General features: G+C 40.1%; 1 protein-coding gene across 7 annotated transcripts in view; it reads left to right on the plus strand.

Annotated features, from left to right (window-relative positions):
• The window catches only part of LOC140517580 (gastric triacylglycerol lipase-like), a 109,701-nt gene that overhangs the window by 30,386 nt on the left and 66,509 nt on the right, over positions 1-12,806 (plus strand). Inside the window, exons 2-3 of one of the 7 annotated variants that reach the window (XR_011971644.1) lie at positions 7,718-7,789; positions 9,184-9,484. The exons of the other annotated variants lie outside the window; for them this stretch is intronic. The gene's annotated coding sequence lies outside the window, so the exon portion shown is untranslated. Of the gene's footprint in view, positions 1-7,717; positions 7,790-9,183; positions 9,485-12,806 lie in introns of those variants that run through there. 7 annotated transcript variants of the gene reach the window in all.

The following is a 12,806-nucleotide window of genomic DNA, read 5'->3' on the forward strand; positions in this document are numbered from 1 at the left end:
TCTTAGATTTTTTTTCCACTCCCTCCCCCTTGTTCCTCCCTCCCTCCCCACTCCCTTCCTGAGATGGTGTACAATCTTATATAGGTTCAACATGTACATTTCTGTTAAATGCATGTTGCATAGAAGAATTAAAATGAATGGGGGAAACCATAAAACAACAAAACATAACATAATACAAAAGAAAATGGTCTGTTTCTGTCTGTGATCTAGTTCCATAGTTCTTTCTGTAGATGTGGAAGGTGCTTTGCCTCAAGAGTCTATTGGAAATTTTTTAAGTCCATGCATTTCAATGAAATACTAAGTCTACCAGAAAAATTCCTCACACACTGTGGTTGTTGCTGTGTGCAAAGTTCTCCTGGTTCTGCTCCTTTCACTCAGCATCAGTTTATATAAGTCTTTCCAGGCTTCTCTGAAGTCTTCCTGTTCATTGTTTCTCATAGCACAATAGTATTCCATTACATTCATATATCACAACTTGTTTAACCATTCCCCATCTGATGGGCATCCTATTGATTTCCAGTTTTTGGCCACCACAAAGAGTGCTGCTATAAATATTTTTGTACATGTGGGACCCTTTCCCATTTCTATGATCTTTTGGGATAGAGTCCCAAAAGCGATATTGCTGGGTTAAAGGGTATGCACATTTTTGTAGCCCTTTGGGCATAGTTCCAAATTGCTCTCCAGCATGGTTGGATCAGCTCACAGCTCCACCAACAATGAATGAGTGTTCCAACTCTCTCATATCTTCTCCAACATTTATCATCTTTCTGTTTTGTCATGTTAGGCAATCTGATAGGTGTGATGTGGTACCTCAGAGTTGTTTTGATTTGCATCTCTCTAATCAATAGTGATTTAGAGCATTTTTTCATATGACTATAAATAGCTTTAATTTTTTCCTCTGAAAATTCCCTTTTTATATCCTTTGACCATTTATAAGTTGGGGAATGACTTGTATTCTTGTATATTTGACTCAATTCTGTATATATTTTAGAAATGAGGCCTTTATCACATATACTAGTTGCAAAAATTCTTTCCCAGTTTTCTACTTCCCTCCTAATCTTGGTTGGATTGGGTTTGTTTGTGCAAACCCTTTTCAATTTAATGTAATCAAAATTATCCATTTTGCACTTCATAATGTTCTCTATCTCTTGTTGGGTCATAAATTTCTCCGTTCTCCATTAATCTGACAAATACTCTATTCTTTGCTCCCCTAATCTGTTTATAGTTTCAATCTTTATACCTAGATCATGTATCCATTTGGACTTTATTCTTGTGTATGGTGTCAGGCATTGGTCTATGCTCAGTTTCAGCCACACTGTTATCCAGTTTTCCCAGCAATTGAAGCTGGGGTCTTTGGGCTTATCAAACAGTAGATTGATATATTTGTTAACTACTGTGTCTTGAGTACCTAACATATTCCATTGGTCTACCCCTCTGTTTCTCAGCCAGTACCAAATGGTTTTGATGATTGCTGCTTTATAGTGCAATTTGAGATCTGGTAGGGCTAGGCCACCTTCCCTATCATTTCTTTTCATTAGTTCCTTTGATATTCTGGACCTTTTGTTCTTCCAGATAAATTTTGAATTATTTTTTCTAGTTCTAGAAAATAATGATCTGATAGTTTGATTGGTATGGTACTGAACAAGTAAATTAATTTAGGTAGAATTGTCATTTTTATTATATTAGCTTAGCCCACCCATGAACAACTGATGTTTTTCCTAAAAATTCTGTCTTCAGAAAATTTTGTGCCAATTGTGTGGAACTCTAGAACATCAGAAAGCCTCATTAATGAAATCTCTAGTTATTTGGAAGGGATTGAATCATCCACAGTAGAAAAACAAAGTGGATATAAAACACATGGTGCAGATTTTCACCTCAATCCATAAACATTTGTTAATTTGTCCATTATGTGGCAGGCATTGGCAATTTAAAAAAAATGGAATAATCCCTACCCTCAAGGAGCCTATGTTCCATTGGGTGAAATATTATGAACAAGTATATTAGGACATATGAAATATAGATAAGATAAAATAAATAACAACAAAAGCAGAGTCAGTGCATGAGGCTGAATGGATAGATTGTTGAGTTTATCCACAGATATGTATATTCATCTCTCGTCCCTCTGTCTGTTCGTCTCTGTCTCTCTCTCTTTCTTTCTGCTTGTCTCTGTTTCTCCCTCTCTGTCTCTCTTTCTCTGTCTCTCTCCTCCTTTGTGTGTGTGTATCTCCCTCTCTCTCTCTCTCTCTTTCTTTATCTCTCTCTTCCTTTGTGTGTGTGTATCTCCCTCTCTGTTTCTCTCTCTCTCCTCTTTCTCTCTCTCTGTCTCTCTCTCCTTTAGGTGAACAGCACTATAGATGATCAGGGAGTTGGGCCCATGAAATAGAGTTGAATTAGGGGAGATAATCAGGGTAGATCACATTTAGAAAGTTGTATCATTTCTTTAGCAATAATATCCTCCCAATGAAATTATATGTCTAAAAATCATGGAATAACATGATCTTGGAAGAGTTAAAGTGTTAGGTGACCCAAAGGACAATGGAGCAAACCATGGTAAGGATCATTAACCTGTGGTAGATTACAAAAGAAGGGCAAGAAGAATACCAGTAAGGACATCCTTAGTGTGGAAAGGAAGGGCCAGAGAGCCCTCATATTTCATGGATGCCCTTAAGGTTTTGTAAGAACAGGGAGGAAGCCTCTGAATTTTGGGACCATCTGTGGAGAATTCCTAGGATGTCGGGAGTGAAAATCAAACAGAATGGGGGCACAAAAGAGATCCCATTTCCATGGCCAGGGTGGGGACAATGGGGCGATGGGGAATCGAGTAACTGCGATGATGCTCCCTCACAGCCCCAGCTGCACTAATGTCCTCCACGTGAAGGGCATAAGCTTATAGATGTTGATATTTTCCTTTGTAAATGTTCTTAGGATGTTTCATGTAGGTGTATTTTTTTCTTCTCAAATCAATTTTGATCCCCTCAAGGGCAGGGATTGCCTGCTTCTTTCCTTAGCAGTCAAGAGCCATCTCATAAGCTGCTGCTGATTCAGCAGAACCCTAATAACATAACATACTCAGAGATGTCCACAATAGCTGACTTTTTATCTCTTCTATTCAGCCACGATTTTCCATGTATTGAAATTATGTAATAGTGGAATATGTCATATTTTCTTTCCTTTGCAATTTCGATGAAATGGCAACATATGACCTTCCAGCCACAATTAACTTCATTGGGAGGAAAACTGGACAAAAGGAAATGTATTATGTAGGCCATTCCCAAGGCACTACTCTTTAGGTAGAATTGTCATTGCTAGAAATGGATGTTGTGCCCCAGTGTTGGTGACAGATGTCTTTGATAAGCTCAGGGCTGAGCACGTGGGTCTCTTTATGAACAAAGGCCTGGCCTCTTTGAAAGGGTCATAACTCTTTCCTCTGTGTGGCAGCCCTGGTGGCTGCCATTCCCCAGCTAGTTCCCCTCCCAGGCACAAGAACATTAATAGCAAGTTTTTCAGGTTGCCCTACCCCACTGATACAGTAATGGTGAATGCCACAGAAACAAAGAAGCATTGAATTTTAAAGTTAGGAGGGACCTCAGAAGCTGTCTAGTCCAACCTTTGCCTGAGAGAAATCCTTAGTGTAATATACAGGACAATTGGTCATCCATCCTCCACTGGGAGATCTATATGACCTTCTGTGGTAGCCCAATCCACATTCAGAAACCTCAATAGTCAGAAAGCTTTCCTAACTTCAGCTTTAAATTTGCTTCTCTGAACCTTGCCCACATTGCTCCCAGTTCTGTCCTCTGGGGCTAGGCTAACCCTTCTTCCACATTACCACCTCTCAACTTGGAAAACTTGGGAAGATGGTTACCATGGTCCTTCCCCCCTCCTCTAAGGCCTTTGTCCTTTAGGCTAAATGTTACCAGTTCTTTCTGCTGATCCTCATAGGACCTGGTCTCAATACCCTTCCCCATCCAGGATGTTTTGCCTACAGATATTCTGTAGTTTGTAATTATTCCTTTGCACTGGGAACCAGGTGATGGGACACTATAGAAAAACTATTGCCTCTGCTTTGAGTTTTTGAACTCTAGTGGGAAGGAAAGTGAATAAGCATTTATGAAGTGCCTACTCTGTGCCAGGCATGGCGTAAGCACTTTTTGAAATATTACCTCCTTTGATTCTCACATCAACCCTGGGAGATACTGTTATACCCATTTTACAGTTGAAGAAATTGAGATAAAGGTTCAGTAACTTGCCCAAGGTCACATAGCTAGTAAGTATCTGAAGCCGGATTTGAACTCAGGTCTTACTGACTTCAAGTCCAGCACTCTAACCATGTATCACTTAGTGTACAACCTCATATTTACTCCTATCCAATTTTAGCTTGTTAGATGTTAAATCTGAAGAGAGCCAATATCTAAAATGTGCTCCCTAAAGCCTCACTTGGGCCTGTGTCATTTTTCTCATCCAATTGCATCTGGGGTCCTTGGATGGGAAGGAGGACCACTATCAAGTCACAAGAATAAGAGCATTTATGTGCTCATTTCAGCCTCCTGGCAACCTTGTGAAGGAAGTGTTTTCAATATCCCCATTTTATAGATGAGCAGCCAGAGGCTGAGAATGATTAAGTGACTTGACCAGGATCACATAGCCAGTAAGTGACTAAGGCAATACTTGAACTCAGATCTTCCTAATTTAAAGTCCAATGTACTAGTCGCTATGCCTAGCTGCCCCCCACCCCCAGGTCATCCTAGAAGAGAGTCTGCCCTGTTTTTAAAGACTTCCAAGACAGGTTTTTTACATTTTTAAATAATATATTCCTGCGTATAGCAACTTGCACATCAGGAAAGATTTCCATTACGTCCAACACAATTTCTCACAATACTCTTGGAACCCATTTCCTTTTGTTCATAGAAAATAGCTGTCCATCATTCTTTGTACCAACATTCACCTTATACCTGAGACTCTCATCAAATGCCCCTCAGTCTTATTTCTATTCTTAATTATTCAAGGGACTAATTCAATTTAATTCAACACAAATTAGAGATTAGAATATAAGTTCTGGACACTGTGCTCAACACTAAAGATACAAAGACAATTACTTTTGTCACAGTTTCTCCTAAATTTAAATTTTTTTTTTATCATTTTATCTCGTCTTGTCCCCATTGTTTCAGCCATTTGTCAGTTTCAGCAGAAACCTCCAAAATGGTTTGATTCAGCTTGCTCAGAGGGTGCTAACACTGTCACAGCCTTATCTGTGCTGAATTTGTTAGCAAATGTGACTGTATGTCCCCCTTCTTTTTTAAAACTACATTCCTGTTTATTCACCATAATAGAGTATCACCCTATTTATCCAAAGCTAATGGCTCCTTCAACCATCTGCAGTTCCACCAAATATCAGGAAGTTACCTAATACATGGAAAAAAAATCTCCCCCAAACCCCCACAGAAGTCTTGGTACTGTTTTTCGTAGGAAACTCTAAAAAGGTTTTATTTCTAGGCTTATCATCATATGATTTATGGCCATTCTAAAATCCTTGGTTAGTTGATTTCTTCAACCATAGCAGATCCACAAGATCAAGTTAGGAGGAAGAGGACTTGATGAGTAAGGAGCCTGATACCTGATATTTGACCAGTAAAGAATGGGGAAAACCAAAACCCCCACAGAAGTCCTTTTAAACTGCTCAAGTACCAGCCACAGGCTAGATGAATTCTCCCTCATACCCACTGCCTGTCCCCCAAATGGCTTTGGGATCACTGAGTGTATTGCTCAATATGCCCCCTGTTGGCTTTATAGAGACCAAGCTCTCTAAGGGCAGGCATGGTTTTTTTGTGTCTTGGTTACTCCAATGTCTAGTCTCAGTCCCCAATACACAGTAAGTGTTTAACAAGTGTGTCTTAATGGATTGGTGATCTGATGGATTGATATGTGCCCAGCAGTAGGATTTATGGGTGAAAGGAGATGGATATTTTAGTCACTTTCTGCATGTAATTTCCAGTTGCTCTCTCACAGTTACTCTAGTGGCGCCTTACGGTTCCTGCCTTTCACTAACCCTCTCAGTCTTGACTCTTCCCATCTTTTCTCATCATGTTTGCCAGTTTTGTCAGCTAATTTTCAATTATCCATATGGTCAACTCATATACTCACGACCCTGTGTCCTTTGGCATGTTTTGGAGTTACTGGAAGTGAATGTTGTACTCAGGGCTTCATTTGATATGCTGAGGCATTAGATAATTTTTTTCTCAAAAAATCCTTGTTTCTTAGGATGTAGCTTAAACATCACTAAAATGTTTCACAACTTGAAATGGAATTAAATGTGAAAACATTTTTCTGCCCCCTCCCCTCTTCGCCCCGAGTTGCTTGGATGTGTATTTGTAACAAAACCTGGCTGGTACTTCAGTTCAGAATATGATACACTAGATCCGGGAAGGGTTCTTCCAGTCCCTTTGAATACCCCCTTTCATGTATACTGAGTTCTCTTCTTGCTGGCTCCCTGGGGAACATGTCCCCAGCTCTGGAGATGACACAAGCCTACTCTGTCCTTCACCTGACTCTTCATCTTGATCCAGCCTCTAAAGGGCACCAAAGCAGTGGGTGTGCCTGGGCCAAGGTCCTCCTGGCATTATATTATGTAACTGGGCCCTTTAAATAAAAGAGCAATATACCTCTAGCAAGAACTTCTAAGCCATGACACATGGTACTTGCTAGCTACTTGTACCTTACCCCTCATCTTGGTGTTAGGCTTCAGAGTCACTGTCCTCACAAACAGCTCAAAACCAGTTGGGCTGTGGGGATCACCAAATCCCTAGAGTCAGGAAGATCCTAGGACCTTTTGCCCCTTTCAATCACTGTTGGGTTATGACCAGGGAGTGCTCTTGGGATTGGACTCATTTAGATTTAACCCAACTTACAGGCCCACATGGGGATAGTTGGTCCTTTCATCCCTCATTGTGACATGTCAGCCCCTGAGCCTTAGCTTGCCTCTTCCCTGAAAGCATCACAAGCACCCTTGAGTCCCCCAGAGTGCACAATGTAGTGAGGGGCAGCCTGTGGCCCCAAGGGCTGCTAGCTTATCCTGTGGTAGCATTTGCTTTTGAGATCTCTTCAGAGTGAGGATCAGACATATGAACAAAAACTAATTTCCATAGTGCTTACTATGCGCTGGCTGCTTTGCTGAGTGTTTTACAGTTATTATCACATATGATCCTCATTTTAACCAGAGAGGGAGGTGCTATTATTATATCCAGTTTACAGATGAGGAAACTGAGGCACACAATCTTGAGAGACTTGCCCAGGGTCAACAGCTAGTATGTATCAGAGGGTGGTTTTAAACTCAAGTCTTCCTGACTCCAGACCCAGTGCTTTATCCACCCTATCACCTTATTCCCTGTCTTATTGTGTGTGTGAGAGACTCAGCTCTGGGAGCCTTAATGTCCCTACCTGTCAAATGAAGGGGTTGGATTAGGTAGTTTTTCTTAGCTCTAAATCTATGGCCATATCATCCATGCAACGCAATAGATGGAACATGATACCAGTAGCTGCCTTTGGTTGTTAGATAAAAATAACAATTTGAAAAATCCAAATCTACAAAGACAACTTTGTAAGGCATGAAGAAAAGCTATTGAAGGACTGATCTTCTGCAGTGTGAACTTCTCCTTTGTGGTGGGCATTCGGCATTCCCTGGTCCTGTGACCCCATGACAATCTATTTTATTTCATTTTAGAATTGTGACTCGGGTGATTTTAGAGCTTTTGACTGGGGAAATCTGGACTTGAACAGAACGCACTTTTACCAGGTAAAGGACCAAAATACTGGGTGGAGGAGACAAGGTCTTTCTGCTACATAGTAGTAGCTGCTTCCAGTAGTAGGTAAGGAGCCCTGCCCTTTCTTCTTAATGGGGTGGTAGCCATGGCCTTTCCTAGGATTGCCTTAGAAAAATCCCAGACTGTTTCTTATTCCATAACTAAGGATGGTGTATTACACTTTCTACAACAGATCATTCACTCCGATTTTCACTCAGGCATTCTCAGATGTCTGCTTGAGTCCAAACACCGGCTTCTGATCCTGTGCCTTTGCACAGATCATGAACCTCTGGGGTCTCCACATTTTCATAATCCGTAAAAGGAAAGTGTGGACCCTATAAACTCCATGCAGTTCCCCTTAAGCTCCAGATGTGACTGTGTATGTACAATATTATATTAGGTGCAAGGAGGCAAAACATAAACTAGTCATTGCTTTTGAAGACAAGAGATACAACTTATAATGATGAGAATAGAAAGGAGAACATAATAACATAGTACAGGCACATGTTAGCTTAGTAAGGTCTTCATCACATCCTTTCCAGATTTAATAATTAAAATCAACATTAACCAAGAAAAGTTATGGAAAGAGACCTTTTTCAAAGACCTATTTTCTGTATGTTCTAAGGGCTATGAGAGGTCACATCAGTTTGTGCATTAGTTTCATCCTTAAAATTCTGTGGGTTCTCTCAGTTTCCCAGGACAAGGTAAGATGACTAAATACTGGCTTCTGCACATAGCAAGAGAGTTCCATAAGTCAAAGGCCTGGGTTAAGCCCATTTCTTTATTCTTTGACCTGTTACTATATATGAGTAGAGCTCCTTTCATAAGATGGTGGGTCTTCTGCTGCTCTTTGTTTTTGGGTACCCAGTCTTCTTAAAGAATGAAATCTTGAAACAAATTCATCTTCGTAAGGTAGACAGTGAACTTGTTTGTATTGGAGAGGCCTAGGTAGAAGAAGCTGAGTGAGCTGGGCCAACCCAGGCCAAACTCTGTACGTGGCATGATCTACAAATTTAATAGGTTGGGCTGTAACTTGAAACTGAATGTGCCTGGATGTTGCGCATATGATCAATGTGGAAAATTCTCCTGTTTCACAGATAATGCTCTGCCTTTTCTCTGTAGAAAGTCCATCTACTTGGCATTAAGACAAACTATCCAACTGTCCATAATTGTGTGTGTGTGTATGTGTGTGTGTAGAAGTCTAATCTGCAGCTTTATTTCAAAAGGATACTAATCTCTGTGCCTTCATAACTTTTTACCAATATTTTTTAGAGAAAATTCATTCTAGAACCCATTTAAATAGGTTCATTCCATCATTTAAAGAAGTAGAGACTTCTAATTCATGATTTCCTATGAAATCTTTTTCTCTATCTTCATTTTGATTCAGAGTACACCTCTGTAATACAACGTGGAAGACATGCAAGTGCCCACTGCAACCTGGAATGATGGCCAGGACTTGGTGGCAAACCCAGAAGATATCAGAAATATACTGCCTCAAATCATGAACCTCATTTATCAGAAGATGATTCCATACTACAATGACTTGGATTCCATTTGGAGAATAGATGCACCTTGGAAAATTTACTATGAAATCATTGATATGATCAAAAGAATACTCTAAGATGCTCTGACAGGGCACTCTAAGAATCTGTTGTAATCCTATTAAAATATCATTTTTTTAACCCAAAGGATCTTGGACCTTTTCATCCCTCCTGTAATGTTTTAGACATAACATGTTTTGATGATTCATCTTAATAGTTCTGAAATAACCTCAAGTTGTATAGGGAGAGTAGGGGAGGATTCATAAAATTCTGAAAGTAGAAGGAAGGGTGTCAGTTAGCTTAAGTCACAGTCTGCACTCTGTTTTTCAATCGTGTCATTTTTATTTCCCCAAAAGTCTGACAAAAGGGGCAGTGTTGACAGTGGACTCTCCTGAATTTGGGATTGAAGATAAGAATTGGCACTGGAGACACTGGGAGCTACACCAAGCCTGGGCAAATTCTATTCTTGGTTTGGAATGCCTGGTGTTGTCCATCCCTAATCTCAGGCAGTCCAACAAGCATTATGGAGCATCTATTGTGTTCTCAGCTAAAGTCCCACTTTTTACAGAAAGCCTTTCTGGTCCCCCTTAACACCAGTGCCTTCTTTGTGAGATTCTTTCTCATTGATACCCTCTCTATCTTGTTCATACATAGTGTTGGCATATTGTCTCCCCGTTAGATTAGGAGTGTCTTGAGGGCAGAGATTGTCTTTTGCCTTTTTTTGTGCCCTCCAGGGCATCGCCCACAGCCTGGAAATAGTAGGTGTTTAATTCTTTTATTTCTCTGAAGTCATAGTCCAGACTAGGGGGCTACACTCCAGGAATATAAAGTGAACAGGCTTTTGTTTTTAAAGAGCTTACATTGCACTGGGCAGGGACAATCTGTAAGCAGAGTGTCTACCATTGATCTCAGGAGTAATGGAGAGGGTCAGAAAAGTCTCCCATGGAAGTGCCATATGAGTTAAGCCTGTAAGAAAATGAGGAATTGTGAGAGATGGAAATGGGCAAAGAGTGAAGATGTTCCAGGCAGAGAGGACAGAGGTGGTAGATGGGATGTCCTATCTAGGAAACAACAAGTTTACCAGTTGGGTTTGAATGGAGAATGCAGAAATGGACTTCTTGAAAAATAATTGTGCCACCTCACCCAATTAAAGGAAACAACAAACCTATAATATAGAATCTGGAAAGGAAAAGGATATCCTAAATTCTAGATTACATCAATTAATGATTGAAAGTAAAGGTTAAAAGGTTAAGGACTATAGAGACAAAGCAGTACAAAAGAAATAATGAAGTTAAATGGAGTAATAATAACTTCTTTCCTTTGGAGGCAGTGGAGGCAATGCTCTGGGCCTCCCAGTCACCTTTGTCTCCTCCTCCCTCTGCCCTCCCCACCCCCATTAGAATGGCAGCTCCTTCAGGACAGGGGCTGTCCTACTTTCACTTGTATTCCCAACACTTGACTTGGTGCCTTGCACTCCTTGACAGACTTTGGTTGTTGTGAGGACAAAATGAGATGTTACAGAATAAGCCCCTTGTATACATCTGTGTGCATAGATATCGACATGCATATGTACACACACACACACACACACACACACACAATAACATATGCTGCTCTACAATTTGTTTAGAGTCATTTTTTATAGGTGTTTTATGAACTGCGGGGGGAGAGCTCCTACAGATCATTCCTCTACTCCACATCTTGGCTCTGCCCCCCGAACTGATGTCTTCTTGCAATGTGATAAATATGTATCCGGTGTAGAAGTCTAGTAATTAACTGCAATATTGGTGGTAAAAATAATTCTATGTAGCCACTTCCATTGAGGATTTTTGTTGGTATATCTTCTTATGGACCCACTGACTGGGTTGGATGCAATAACAGGGCTCCTGTTCTTTGGATGAACAGCTTGTACTTGTCTATGGAGACTTGGATATATTTCATTCATAACTTACACTAATTTAAGACAATGTCACCAAGCAATTGTAGGTGAGAGAATTGGCTCACCACTATTTAATCTCATGTGAAATAAATCCAGTTTTCTTGGGGGTGGGAGATCTTATGTACATGATAACTGTAGGCAAAACTTTGTCATTATTACCTGACCAGACTAAATCTATCCCATTAGCTTTCCATTGTCTCTAGGAACTTTGATTGGCATTTAAAATCCTCCCCTTCTCACATTTGATCAAGCCAAACTGGTCCTTACACATGAGGCTTCATCTTCCATCCCTGTGACTGCTTTGTATCTATTTAATATTTATTCACTTTATGCATATTCTATGTATATTTGTATATGTACTTCATTACATACAGTAAGCTCCTTGTGAAAAGGAATCGTTTCATATTTTTTATTGTTCCTCCAGTGTCTTAGCATGGTGCCTGGCACATGGTAGATGCTTAATGGATATGTTCTGATTGATTGGTTGAAAACATCTGCCTTTTTAAATTCAGTTTTAGCACAAATTTTAACTATTTTATTTATTTTAAAATTTTTTTCTGTCATTCCATTTCCCCTGTAGTCTCAGGGTGTTGTTGGTTCTCTTATTTTTTCGTATAAAGTGCCTCTGTCCCTCTTGAGAAAAAAGAGGGATGGTTAGCAGGATTCATGATAAATTCTTCCATGAGAATTCAGATGGTGTCTAGTAACTAGCATCTAAATAAGTAACTAACTCAGACAGCAGCTGCTTTTTTACAGAGACAAGCTGTCACCCATTCTGAATCCGAATACATACATACATTAACAACTAGCTGATAGTCCAACATAGAATAGTATTTGAGCACTTGAATAAAATCGTTTGTTTATTTACAAAAGGTCTCCATTATAGGAATGAACTGGCTTCTTCACCCTTATAAACTTTTCTACATTCTAAGCTGAACATAAAGAACACAGTTCAAAAAGGTCTACAGAGCAAAAGAATCCTTCTTAACTGCTTCCATTAGGCAGCAAGGGGTCGCCATAGTGCATAGAGCACCAGGGCTGGAATTAGGAAGACTCATCTTCCTGAGTTCAAATCTGGCCTCAGTCGCTTACTAGCTATGTGACCCTGGGCAAGTCACTTAACCCTGTTTGTCTCAGTTTCTTCATCTATTGAATGAGCTAGAGAAGGAAATGGCAAACTACTCTAGTATCTTTGCCAAGAGAACCCCAAACGGGGTCACAAAGGGTTAGATACAACTGGAAACAACAAAGCAGCAACTGTTTCTGTTATCTCCCTCTCCATCCATGTTCTCTGCTTGGAAAAGGAGGCCTAGAATCGATCTGATCAGGTCTTGTCATTCTTCAAACTAATCAAGGAAGTAAAATTCTCTAGTTCTTTTACTTTAATGGTGAGAAGAGTTTACTGTACAAAGCAGAAGAGGGATTTTGTTATAATGAGATCAAACTGTTCTGTCAGGTCTGCATTTGTGAGTTATAGGCCTACTTTTCATGAGTATGTTAGGGCAAGACTTACCTCAACAAGAAAACCAC

The sequence above is a fragment of the Notamacropus eugenii genome, chromosome 1, assembly GCF_028372415.1.
Source record: "Notamacropus eugenii isolate mMacEug1 chromosome 1, mMacEug1.pri_v2, whole genome shotgun sequence".
NCBI lineage: Eukaryota > Metazoa > Chordata > Mammalia > Diprotodontia > Macropodidae > Notamacropus > Notamacropus eugenii.